General features: G+C 54.8%; 1 long non-coding RNA gene across 4 annotated transcripts; it reads right to left on the reverse strand.

Moving 5' to 3' along the window:
• Positions 1-10278: 10278 nt before the first annotated feature.
• Positions 10279-12927, reverse strand: LOC106700645 (uncharacterized). Of its 4 annotated transcripts, none has more exons than XR_011466121.1 (3): positions 12305-12927; positions 12061-12190; positions 10279-10856 (listed from the first exon to the last, which is right to left on the reverse strand). It is a non-coding gene; the product is annotated as an uncharacterized lncRNA (long non-coding RNA). The 4 variants fall into 4 exon arrangements; XR_001351314.2 differs by having other exon boundaries at positions 10279-10859; XR_011466120.1 differs by having other exon boundaries at positions 12034-12190.
• Positions 12928-13311: the final 384 nt, after the last annotated feature.

The raw sequence follows: 13311 nt of genomic DNA on the forward strand, positions 1-13311 counted from the left end.
TGCCGCATTTGAGCGACTGAGTCTTCTTCCCTATCTGGATAGTGGCCTTGGGCAGTCGTCTCTTGTGTCCACGGCTGAAAACTGGTCACGATTGTTCTGGATTCTGACCTTAGTGAACGGGGGAGGGGAGTCGAGGGGAGGGGGCAGATCCTGGGAGGAACTGGGTGAATGTGAATTTCCCTCGAAGAACTGCTTTGCCTGACGCTGTCCCTGTGCAGCTGGCTTGGCTAGGTGGGTAAGTAAGGCTCATGCCCACCTGGTTCTGGAACCAGCGTTCCCTTCACTGAGCACACACTGGGTGCCTGCTGTGTAGGTGGCAGTTAGCCTCTGGCTCATGCTTCAAGCATTTTTAGGTATTCTCCGCACTTTCCAAAGTAGGTAGGACAATTATAGGGTTGGATTTTATGAAACTGATGTTTTTTTGAATGTCAAAACCAACTGAAAATCGGCAGATTTATAGGTTCAATCTCTAATATGCTATCACTCTCCTTTTTAACAGGTCAGGAAAGCGGACCAAGGGATTATAGCAAGGAACTTGGGATAACCAAGTGAATCAGTGACCAAGTTGAGGCTAAAACCTTAGAGTGGAGGAATCTTTGTTGTTAAATGAGCCCTGAATCAGCTATGGCCTTGAACCTCCTTCCTGCCGTAGGCATGTGGTATTTGAAGGCATGTGGTATTTGACACCTCGTAAGTGAAGGCGTTATTTAGGCTAATGGAGAGCCTCATTCCAGGACTTCCCTGATGGTCCAGTGATTAGGAATCCTCCTGCCATGGGTTCAATCCCTGGTCTGGGAAGCTCTCATGTGGAGAAACTAAGCCCAGGTGCCACAACTACTGAGCCAGTGCTCTGGAGCCCACCAGCCGCAACAGCTGAAGCGCATGTGCCTAGCACCCATGCTGTGGAGCCCCCACTTGCTGCCGCCATAGAAAGCCTGAGTGCAGCAGTGAGGACTCAGCACAGCCAAAAAGAGAAAAAGCCCCGTATCTCCAGTGACAGGCAACCCCTCACCTCCTTTGCTCTTTCTGAACAGGTTGTTATCCCCTTCCCCTGTCACTTTGACTCACTGGTGCCTCTCTGCCCTTTGCTGCTTCTGTGACCTTTCAACACCCCACCCCCACCCCCAGGACAAACTGGTAATGCCTTGGGAGCCCACATGTCCTGTCCCTGGTCGTTTACAGCCTGAGGCGCACTGGCTTAGGTTAGAGCTACTTTAAGCCAGGGGACCCAATTGGCCTCCAGGCTAGTTTTGGTTTTAGGGAATTTGCACGAGGGACACCTCTGTATGGCCTGCACACTCTCAGCTGGACGACAGGCCTTTCTCTGCTGGCCTGGGGCACACATTTTTTTCAGTTGCCTCACCCTGTAGGCACTTAAGTTTGCAATTCTTGCTCCAAAGCCATTTCAACATATTCCTAATTGGTCATCTCACAATTTTGATACCCAACAGACCAGAAAGAATATAAATGCTAGTAAAGCTGCCTAGGTTCAAATCCCAGCTCTGCCATATGCTCTCCGTGTGAATTTGGGAGAGTTATCTTCCCACCTTTGAAAAATGGAGATGACAAGAATAGTATCTACCTTCCACGGGTTCTGGTGGGAACTGAACGAGTTCATATGCAGAAAGTGCTTAAAAATAGGGTCTGGCACAACCAGGAAAGCTGTCAGTGTTCTCAGGATTCCACTTTCCAGCTGCCATCTGTACCTAAGTGGGTTGGCTTCACAGTTTTCGCAGGACTCTGGACAAAGGAACAATGTCTTCAGCAAATTCTTCCTATACTTGGTGGGAAGGGAGGGCACCAGCCGAGCTGAGTTTCTGGAAGCCTGTGACTCGGTGCCTGACATCCTCAGCAGCCCCTCTGGCCTCAGAGGAAGGACAGAGTCTGAGAGGAACAAGCCTCCAAAAGAACCGCCTTTAGAAACCCAGGAGTTTAGGGCTGTGGTTTCCTTGCCCAGGCATCAGGGCCTGGGGAGCTGCCAGGGCCCTTTCAACTCTCCCGCCCTGCCGAGCCCGGATGGGATTGTGTAAGAGCCGCCCTCCACACGCCTGCTCTCTCGTGCAGCACGCCTGGGCCTGCCCGTCCTCCCGGGGAGCCGGGCCAGAAGGCCCTGGTACCCACACAGGTCTGGCCACCCAAAGGCTCCTGCCTGGTTGGGAGAGGGAGGGGGATATCTCTTGAAGTTCAAGGCCTAATCCCAAACTGATGCCAGACTGGAGTTCTGGGGAGGCTTGGGGCGAGGGGTGTGTGCTGTGTACACGACCCTGGCCACCCCCTGAGCACACATGCCCTGGTGTCTCCAGGGATCTTCTGCCGGCCTGTACCATTTCCCAGGCCTTCTTCCCTGTATCCTTGTGTCTGTGTGTGTGTCTGTGTGAGCGTGCCTCCCTGCATAGCCCAAGCAGGTGTTTTGCTTAAGCTCTGGGTACCGTTTGTGAGTGCATGGGCCTAGCATCCCAGTGGCAGGTGAAGGTGCTGGCTAGGGGAGAACATGTGTGGGCGCACAGCCTGTTGCCCTGGCTGCAAAAGCAGGGCATCTGGAGAAAGGTTAATCAGGTATGTGACCGCGAGAAGGCATTTAAGGGGGCATCTCCGCACCTGGCCCCACTTGGAAACCCAGCAAGACAGGAACCAAAAGCGGGCCCCAGCTGAGGACCTCGGTGGTCTGGGCCAGGCCAGAAATCCCAACCTGGTTAAACTTGAAGCTAGGAGAGGCCGGCTTTTTGACATCTTGAAGGTTCCTCTTCCCTCTTTCTGTTAAACTCAAATGGGTCTTTTCTACCTTTCCGTCACCCCTGGCAGAGGAGCCACCCTCAGTCTCGATTAGAGGGGAGAAGATATGAGGGATGGAGGACACACCACCAGCTCCCCTTCTCACAGCCAAGGGGAGTGCAGGCAAGGTGATTGATTGGATGGTTCCGGGGCTCAGAACACTCAGTGGTGCAACCAGGAAACGCCTGGACACGCTGGATGGCTGGTTACCCTGGTCTGGTCCTTACTCGTGTGCTGGTAACTATGGCATTCCTGCAGAAATCTGAGACACTGTCAGGAAGAAGGGACCTGCAGCGCTCAGTCCAAGAACAGCTTCCAGCTCTGATGCTGCCTCTCTGCGATGGAGAAGCCAGGGTGGCTCCGGGAGCATTTGGTTTGCATGTGACAGAGCAGAAGAATGAAGAAGCTTAGCAGAGATCACAGAGCCAGTGGGTGACACCGGGATCGGGCCTCCCGCACCCTCCTGGGAGGGCTCGCAGCTGTGCCGTGCAGCGCATAGGAATCCGTTGGTTTCCAGATCCAGGTGGGAACGAGGGGAGGAGATTTCAGCCTCCTTTAAAGCAATGTTCTCTCCTCCAAGAGGTTTTCTGAGGATTTCACAGGGGAAAAAAAGTGAGGCTCGGACAATTCTACAGGAAGTCTCAAAACAGGATGAAAGGTTACTCCAGAGAGCAAACCTCCCCAGGGAAGGGAAAGAGGAGCACCCTTTCTAAGGAAGTGCAAGCTCCATGGGCATTTAGAGCCTGAGAGGAAAGTCACAGCTCATCCACCTGAACCAAGAGCCCTAGGCCTCCTCAGCTGCAGTGCGTTCTTAACTTACAGTGTTGTGGCCAAGCCTAGAATTGTGACTGTGTACTGGCTCTTGGCAGCTTTCTCCAGGACAGGCCAGTCTCTCTTGCCACTTAGGTGCTTCAAGAGTGTTACTTTGAAAGCGTGGGCTAGACACCTCCCCATCCACCTGGCTGCTGGCAAGGCCTCGGTTTTCCCAATCGCTAAGTGGAGGGAAGAACATAGCCCAGGTTCCAGGGAGGGAACAGCACGGCTGTCAGTACCCCTCCATCCTGAGTCATTCACGGGGCCACATCAAAGTCCTTGGCCAAGACAGTGTTGAGACCCACCCCCCACCTCTACCCCCTGCAAAGTACCTATCACTGAGGGAGTAACCAGTCTCCTCTCGGGCCATATGTGATAGGTTGGAGGTTTCCTCAATGAAGACTTTTAGGACGATAAAATGTATTCCAGAATGTTCTTCAAAGTCACCACTATAATTAAACAAGGGGCAGCCATGATGGAAGTAAAATGTGTTCTGAATACCTGTAGAAAAGATAAAAGGAAATCAGAAATTAATGATTAATGTTAATAAGTGAGCCTGCATGAAATGAGTGTCGAGCGTTAGTCGCTCAGTCGTGTCTGACTCTTTGCGACCCTATGAACTGTAGCCTGCCAGGCTCCTCTGTCCATGGGATTCTCCAGGCGAGAACACTGGAGTGGGTTGCCATGCCCGCCTCAGGGGATCTTCCTGAGCCAGGGGTTGAACCCATGTCTCTTGCGTTGGCAGGTAGGTTCTTTACCACTAGTGCCACCTGGGAAGCCCCACTTGAATTGAAATGGCTCTCAAAGCAGGCAAGGACCAGCGTTAAGAAACATCCATAGCTGAGAACCCCAGCTCCTGGTTACTGGAAGCTTTCAGCTTCATGCAAGCCTGGCACCTGGCAGTGGTTGGGGTCCTCCATGATTCCTCGCTTCAGTCCTACCTCTCTTCCTCATGGAGCCACTGGTAGGAGTTGGGGCATGCCAGGGACTGGAGGATGCCTAGGACGAGGAGTGCCTAGGCTTGAGTGACGCTGGTTCTAAGCAAATTTCTTTATCCTCCCCACCTGGTTCCCATCATCTGGGCTGAAATGAGAGAGGATCTCTGGGCATACGTGCAGGCTGGGGCTGGCAGGGGCAGGTCTGGTTGTATCCCCCCATTCGGCGTGGCCCTGTGTTCTGCACATCTGGCTATACTTTATCAAGAAGTGACCATTCTATTTCTCTGAATCAATTGCCATTGGGCCTGACGTTCCACTGAGCCAGCCCTGATCCCAGGTGTGAACACCAACTCCGTGCCAGAGAAGAGAAAACTTGAACGTGCTTCCGACAGTTACGGCAGCACCTCTGCAGATGGAGAGAATGGGAAAGAGCCTCTTTTTACAGGTGGGGTTGCTGGGATCCAGAGCAGGAAACTGATTTGCCAGCAGAGTAGCCCCTAGCCAGGAAGAGAACCCCTTGGCCCCAGCTGCCAGGGCTCCATGCCACCCACCCTCCCTCTCAATGAGCAGTGGGGGCCCTGGCAGAGGCTGGCTCTGAAAACTCAAAGGCCCAGGGCAGAGGTGCTTCCTGGAGCAAATCAGGCTTGGCAAGAGGCTAAGGTCAGGGAAAGAAGTAAGGGAGAGAGCAAAGGCGAGGGAGCCTGGGCAGCTCCACCAGGGAAACCAGCCAGGTAGGCACATGAACACGAGGGTGAGGCAGGAGGGTCAGAGGGGAGAGGGTGCCTCTGAAAGCCGCCTTGCCCCAAACAAGCAGAGACATTCCAAACGTGCCCTTCCACAAGTGGGGCCTGGCTACCGGGCTAGAACCCTGAACACTCGCCCCAGCAGGGGCACAGCAAGGGACAGAGCTACACGGTGTAAGCAATAGAGTGGGCGGTGAGACAGGCAGCTCCTGTTTACTGAACAAAGTCTGGGTCAGTCATGACTCTGGACTCCAGACCCACGTTAACCCATTCAGTGCTAGGTGGTGAGCTACCCACACTCATGGGAGTCAACCCTGTGCCATTCACTGGAAGGACTGATGCTGAAGCCGAAGCCTGATACTTTGGCCACCTGATGCAAAGAGCTGACTCACTGGAAAAGACCCTGATGCTGGGAAAGACTGAAGGCTGGAGGAAAAGGGGACAACAGAGGACGAGATGGATGGTATCACCGACTCAATGGACATGAGTTTGAGCAAACTCTGGGAGATCGTGATGGACAGGGAAGCCTGGCATGCTGCAGTCTGTGGGGCTACAAAGAGTCGGACACAACTGAGCAACTGAACAACAATATGAGAGAGGAAACAGAGGCACAGAGTGGGTGGATGTTGCCCAGGGTACCTGGCAGAGCTGGGTTTTAAACCAGGTGTAGCTCCTGCTTTCAAAGGGAAAAGCTGCTGGTCACAAGCAATCCTGCCCCCACCAGCCTGTGCCCACCCCTACCCCCTCCAAAGGCACGGACAGGGTCTTGGACTTTCCTCTGTCGATTGGTAAGGAGTTTATTTTCACCAGCTGAGGGGCTCGTCCTCCAGTAGATAGATGCCTTTCAGGTTGCAGAAGGAGCAGAGAATTCTCCCCAGATGGGTGATTTCTGGTTGCGAGGCAGGATTCCTTCTGGCAGGATATTATGACCCGGAAGAACAGCATTTTGCAACTGTTTGTGGCCAAGGACTCACCTAAGTTAGCCTACTGAAAACTAAATACTCCCGGGCTGTTGCATTGAGCTTTTTCGTGGCATCAGTAGACAGTTGGCAACAACACCTTGAACATTTCTCCAGGCTACCATTGACTGTGGCCTTGCTCTGGGCTGTGGAAGCCCAACGTTGCCCAATGTTCCTTTATAGTGACCCACAGGACAAATTCCTTTCAGGCCCCCACACCAGCAGGGCAGTGTAGCCTGGTGATTAGAAGCACAAACTCCAGGTCCCCCTGCTGTCCTCCTGTTGAGGGTGAGTGGGGGCAGGAGCCCATCAGAGCAGGGTTCTTTGCCTGCCTCTGTGGCTTAGCATGTGAATCCTTGGGCAAGGTGAAACCTCCATAAGTTTCAGTTTTCTCACCTGTAAAATGGGAATAAATAACACCCTCCTGAGACATCTCCTGGGGAATTCCCTGGTAGTCCGGTAGTTAGGACTCCGTGCTTTCACTGCCCAGGTTCGATCCCTGGTCAGGGAACTGAGGTTCTGCCTACCACATGGGGCAGTCAAAAAAAAAAGACTTCTTCCAAATAACTTGCTTTAGTTTTTCTTTATAGACCCTCTGTGTCTTGTAACTAAGCACATTTCCCTCCCTGTCTGGGCTGCCAGAGGCCCAGCACCCACCTTGAGGGCACTCTCCAGTTCCAGATCACGCTGAGGTGGATGGGATCAACCCTATCCCCTCTTACTTCCTACCTTGTTTTCCCTTAACCCAACCTCTTCAGTCATTTTTTTTTTCCTGTTGGCCTTTTGGTATTTCTATGAACTTCAGGACACGGGTCCCTGACCTCCGGGCCTTGTACTGGTTTACTTCCTGTCAGACCAGCAGCGGCATTAGATTGGAAATAAAAGTGCCCAATAAATGTAATGCACCGGAATCATCTCGAAACCATCCCGGTCCATAGAAAAATTGTCTTCCACGAAATCGGTTGTTGTTCAGTCGCTCTTTTGCAACTCCATGGACTGTATCCCGCCAGGCTCCTCTGTCCATGGGATTTCCCAGGCAAGAATACTGGAGCGGGTTGCCATTTCCTTCTCCAGAGGATCTTCCCAGACCAGGGATCGAACCGGTAGTCTCCTGCATTGGCAGGCAGATTCTTTACCGCTGAGCCAGCAGGGAAGGCCCACAAAATTGGTCCCTGGTGCTAAAAAGATTGGGGACCACTGCTTTAGAACTAAGGCCTAAATTAATTATCGTGGTAAAAAGACTGCAGCCCTTTATACCAAAGCACTTCCTCGCAGGTTATATGCTGTTTAAGCCTCAGGCCAATCCAGGTAGGTGCCCCATTTTACAGGAGAGGAAATGGAGGCCCCCGGAGGGAACTGGCAGGGTGGACACCGGTCATTCCACGCCACCTGAGCCATCCACCACCAGTCTCCCCGGACTCCTGCCCTGGCTCCGTAAGTGGCCACCCCCTACCTACTTTCCCAGCCCTTTCCAGAATCCCTCACCTGCCCCCAAGCAGCTGAGTGATTCTGCCCCTCCCTCACATTTCCCTCCCATCCCACTCCATTTCCCTGTTATCATTCTCTTGACTTTGTGGGGACTTTCCAAGAAATGGTAAAATCCACTGCATTAAGGATGATTGAAAAATCTGCCTCTGCTCTCTATGGCCCCCTCTATGGTGCTTCCACCAGATAGTTCAGCTTTGGCTCTGTCCTCAACAGGGAACGGATGGCCTGAGTGCTGGCACACTGCTCAGGACAAGAAGGTGTGGTCCAACCCTCCCAGGAACAAGCCCCAGGAGGGCAGAACACGGGGGCCACTGACTGCCTCTCCACCTCTTTCTTGGGACTTGTCAACCTGGGTGTCTCCCCGGCTGAACCCCAGCTGGTCCCTCAGGGGACCCCGCAGCACGTTGGAAAGAGCCACTACCCAGCCTAGCGCCCCTTCATTCCCTGAACTGGCTTCCTGGGGAAGGCCACAGGCTCCCAAGGGGCTCACAAGTTTCCAGTGCAATGGGGACCCTCTTCAAATTCCAAGCTGCCATCTGAGGCTCAGAGCCTTTGAGTCCAGCTGAGTTTTGAAGCCCCAGATGTGCCCGTGCAGGCCTAGAGCTGAGCTAGGGTCAGATGGAGAGAACTAAAGTGATTGTGGAATACGGGGAGGGAGACTGGAGCTCTTGCAGGACACTGGGCAGCAGTCATTTTGTTCACATCTGAATAGGAAAGCAGCCTACAACTTAGAGCTTGTTGTGTGTGTGCTCAGTCATGTCCAACACTTTGTGACCCTGTGGACTGTAGCCCGCCAGGCTCCTCTCCTCAAAATTCCTTGCCAGGAATTTTCCAGGCAAGAATCCTGGACAGGATTGCCATTTTCTTCTCAGGGGAATCTTCCTGACCCAGGGATGAAACTCGCATCTCTGGAGTCTCTTGCATTGGCAGGCGCATTCTTTCCCAGCCAAGCCACCAGGGAAGCCCCTTTATTATTACTTGGTGGTAATTTCTCTTCTCCGCACACACAGCTCACGATGGTTGCCTTTCAAGGCACTGGGGCGGTGTGGTTGGTGGTATTAGCCCCAAGGTGACCCAGCTCCACCCTGAAGGCTCTGATCCCTGCCCACGGATCCACCTCCCAGGGGACCTCAGTCCTCATCTGTCCACAGTGGCTGTGCCCGTGTGTACGTCATCCAGGAGCCACAGGGGCCAGCAGGAAAGGCCAGGAAGTGTCGCAGCCTGAAACCCCAGAAATAGGGTCAGGGAGCCCCAACCCTGGTGGCTTCCTTGTGGGCTCTCCATTGATGGGGCGGCCTTGCCAATCAGGACAGAAGCACACAGTGAAAGTGACAGCTGGGGGCAGGCCTGGTGCTGGCCTGGACACCCTTGGCGGACAGGCACACGGCCGGCGCGCAGCAGCCACACCCCTGGCCTTGGCCCAGCTTCCTTCTCTGGACCAGGCCCCATTCCAGTCCTCCCACCTCCTGATTATGGGTGTGCACGTGCCTTGGAAGTGCAACTGTGAACATATAGCCATGTCTGGCAACAGGTTTCGTTACTGTGAGCCAGACATGTGTGTTCACGCATGCGCGAATATGAGTGCGTGCTTGCCATGTTTGCAGTCATGTTGGCGCCCCTCCCATCTAGGGGTTGGCGCACAGAGCCGCTCTCTGCAGGTACACAGGTGTTTGCTTTAGTTTCCTTTGTATTTCTCTGTATTTTCGAGCATTCCCAAGTGTTAGCATCCACACACAGGCTCCCTCCCTGGTCACCGCCCACTGAGGGAGGCAGGCACAGTCTGGAAAGTATACAATGAGTGTAACAAGGGCCACAACAGGGAGAACCCGGGGAGAGAGCAGACAAGTTCTGCTGAGCAGTCAGGGAGGGCTTCCCAGAGGAGGCATCTTCCGAACTGGACTCAAAGATGAGGAGGCTGCTCTGGGTGGATTGGGGGCCTCCCCTGCTGATCGCTCCTCCCTGCCGCATCCCCTTTACACGGGCTCTGCTTTGCTGTCGCCACCTTCCATTCTCACCTCTCTTTGCTCATGGGCACAGTCCATGTACCTCCCTCGGGCCTGTTTTCTGACCAAAACAACAGCACACAAGCAAATCAAACAAACAGCTAATAAAACAGTCTATCTGGGTGAGACTGGAAGCAATGGAAGCATTGCTTCCTGTTCCAATGGAAGCATTTCATTTGGCCCAGTCTTTTTCTAGAAGTTTCTGAGTCACCTAAACCTAAGAACAGAAAGGGTTTGTGACACTAAGTTGGTTCCACATCTCACTCTGGGAGGTATGACCCCTAAATAAGCCCCCTTTGGGGGTCACCTGGTCTTAGCCTAAACGCCTACCTGCACCCACAGGTGAGCATACAATCCTGCCTGGACACCCTCACACCTGGTGAAATGCCCCCTCCCCACCAGCGGTCAGATCTCAGACAGCCTCCATGTCTTCTGCCAGGCTCCCTGTGCCTCCCGCCCCTGCCCAGAACTGGGGATACAGTGACCTGAGGACACAGTGGCCTGGGGACTGCCAGCGCCACAGCCTGGGGAGGAGTGAGCTCTGCCTTCTTGCTCACTGTGAGGTCTTAGAGAAGTTCATTAACTTCTCTGAGCCTGTTTCTTTTTGTAAAGGTGGGAGGGGGGGTGCAGGAAGAGTTAGAGTTTGTAAACTGCTCTGCAGATGCTATTTATTATGATTAAACCATTTGAGAGCAATTATAGAGCAACCATCAAGGATTATAGAACAATACAGGGGAAATTGCCCACATATGTGCTAGGGAGGCCCCCAGGAAGAACACTTGGAGTGAGTCCGCGGTGGCTGTCTGGGTGGTATCTCGATGCCCTGTGTTCCCTGCACAAGATAAAATGCATCTAATCCTCAGAGCCAGCCTGGGGGACGGCAAGCCCCGCATGACCACGGGGAACGGCTGGCTCAAAGGAGTGATCATCCAGCTCCTGGACAACCGGCTGGCCCCGGAATTCAGGTCTCTGGCCATGAAATGTGGACGCTCTCCAATCGGCAGCTGCAGGAAGAAGGTTTTCAAGCTGGAGAGATTTGACAAGATGTGAGTCACAAGTGTTGATGAAGAGAAGTTGCTTCTGTGTGGGGAGGGCCTCCACTCATTCATTCAGCAGCACCGGCCTCTTAACACCTGGCTCCTGCTGAGTAAATGAAAGTGCGGAGGGTGGTCATCAAGAGGACGCGTGTGGGCTCCTGAGGGCTTCTATGGCAGAGACCAAGGTTGTGTCTTCCCCACCCACCTTAGTTCTAAGAAGGGCAGGGGGGGGCCTGGCCTGAGGGCCCCTGGCAGGAACTGGTCCCAGGCAGCTAGCTACCAGGAACCTCCTATGCATAGACTGAGCTTCTGTTTTTCATCAAGACCAGTTAAGTGGATCCCAGGGCTTCGGTTGAAGGGGGTCAGGAAGGCACAGAGGGAGGAGGGAAAAGGATGAGGGGGCCTCCCTCCGGTCACTCAAGGTACCCAGGGGACAAAGGGAGCAGGAGACAGAGCCTGGTGGGGCAGGCCAGGTTGGCGGAAGCTGGGCGCAGGTCCAAGGCCACCAGGCCTGTGTGTGGGAGGGGCTGGTGGATGGAGGCAAGCGCCACGGAGCCAGCGGGAGCAGCCCAATGAACAGGATGACAGGGGCAGATGGACAGGCAGCCTTGGCTGCTCTGGGTACCAGCCCTGTGCTCCGGCCCCCAGTCAGGCCGCTGGGCTGGGGGCAGGGATGCTGCTGGCCTCTATGTTGAATGAATCACTGGCCGGTGCCAGGAGCCTGCAGGCCTCAGCGCTCACTCCCTGAGGACCAGCTAATTCACTTGGAGTGAGGCCGGCCGTTAATGACCAGAGTAGCCTCCTGGGCCCTGCCGAGCCCCACGCACGGCTGACCACTGAGCAAGGGGCCAGGCTGAGGGCGAGGGCAGGAATGCCCACCTCTGCCATAGGCTTGGCCAGGGCTCCCCATCTGCCTGCATGAGGGCAGCAATGCCCCTGAGGGCGGGTGGACCCTCTCCCTGGGCGAGCCTGAGTCTGGAGGTGGAGAGGAGGTGCAGATACCCACTCCCGAGCCACAGAGAGACTAATTATGGTGGACAACTGGAAAGGGGGTGGGGAGGAGTAGAAGGCGGGAGCCAGCCGAGCCCTCCCTCCTGAACAAGGAGGAAAAACCCGGGTTGAGAGCCCAGCCCTGCATCCCGGAGAAACCAACCACTTGAAAAACATGGCCTGGTGTCTTGCCAGGCTCTCCCTGACACACGCAGTTTGCTGATGGCACAGGTGCAGCGTCCCCAGGCTGCCCCATCCTGGGCAGGTCCCAGGGTTTAGTGAGCACGTACTGAGGGGTTCTCTGCTGGGGTCCAAACCTTGTCCAGGGGCTCAGTCAGGAAAGGGGTCAGCACCCAGGAATCACCACAGGGTCAGGAGCCAGCTTCCACTCACTGTGCGCCAGGCCCCACACCAGGTCTCCACCGAGTTGTGTATCCTCACATCCACCTGCAAGGTAGAGAATGTCATTTTTTACAATGACATTTTACAGATGTCATTGTAAAAAATGGAAGCCCATTTTACAGATGGGAAAACTGAGGCTCAGAAGGGTCACGCACTCACCCAAGGCCCAGAACTTAGCAGCAGAGGCAGGTCTTAAATGACTCCGTTGTATATAATCTCTGCCTAGCACAGCTCCAGGATTCCAGGTTTCAGGGTGAGAGGAGAGGGAGGCCCCCAGGCTTCTGTTCTTTAGGAATCAAAGTCCTCACTGGAGGCTCCTTGGGGCCAGAAGAGCTGGACACTGGCAGAAGGGAAGGATGGAAGGCTTGCCTCTGGGATTCTTGCTCTTGTTTCAATGTTCCTGGGTGGCCCTCTCCCAGGGGAGAACACTTAACAAACTTTCAGGGAGACAAGGGGGTAGGGGGCAGGGCTGCAGGCCTGTGAGGCAGTGGGCTTGCGGGGGCCCTGGGGGCCGCATGGTTCTGCCTGACCGGCAGTGGGCGATGATGAGCTGGCTCTCCCTCCCTGTGGTCGTGGCGGTCCGTGTGCTGGACTCGGTCATCTCCGGGACCAAGACGAAAGCGCAGGATCGGCACCTGGAGGACTCTGTGGCTGGGTGCTTCCCCGGCGCGGCGGCCTCTTTCCGGGTGGGGGAACAAAGGGGACCTAGCTTGGGAGGGCGGAGGGTGGGTGGCACCCGCGAGCGCTCCCTCCCGCCAGGGCTGGGCCCGGACGGAAGGGGCCTCGGGCGCCCCCTGCCGGCCTGGGGGCTCCGGGAGGAAGGCAGGGGCAGCTGGGGAGCCTAGATTAGCAGTCCCTCCTCCCCGCGCTGAGGCCTGGCAGGGTTGGGCACTGGTGGGTCCTTGTGTGTGCAAGTATGTTGTGTGTGTGCAAGTGTACCTATGTGTCTGTGAGGGTATGCGTTATGTGAGTGGGTCTTGGGTGCACGTGTCCGCAGATGTGTCTATGGGTGCATTTGTGTCTGTATGTGTGCATGCATATGTAGGTGTATGCATATCTGGCTGCGTAGCAATGTGTCAGTGTGTGTGCACACGTGTTTGTACTCGTTTGTGTGTGCAGGTGTGTTTGAGTGCCTGTGTCTGTGTGGGTGCCTCTTGGCACACATC

This window comes from Bos mutus, chromosome 2 (assembly GCF_027580195.1).
Source record: "Bos mutus isolate GX-2022 chromosome 2, NWIPB_WYAK_1.1, whole genome shotgun sequence".
Classification (NCBI taxonomy): domain Eukaryota; kingdom Metazoa; phylum Chordata; class Mammalia; order Artiodactyla; family Bovidae; genus Bos; species Bos mutus.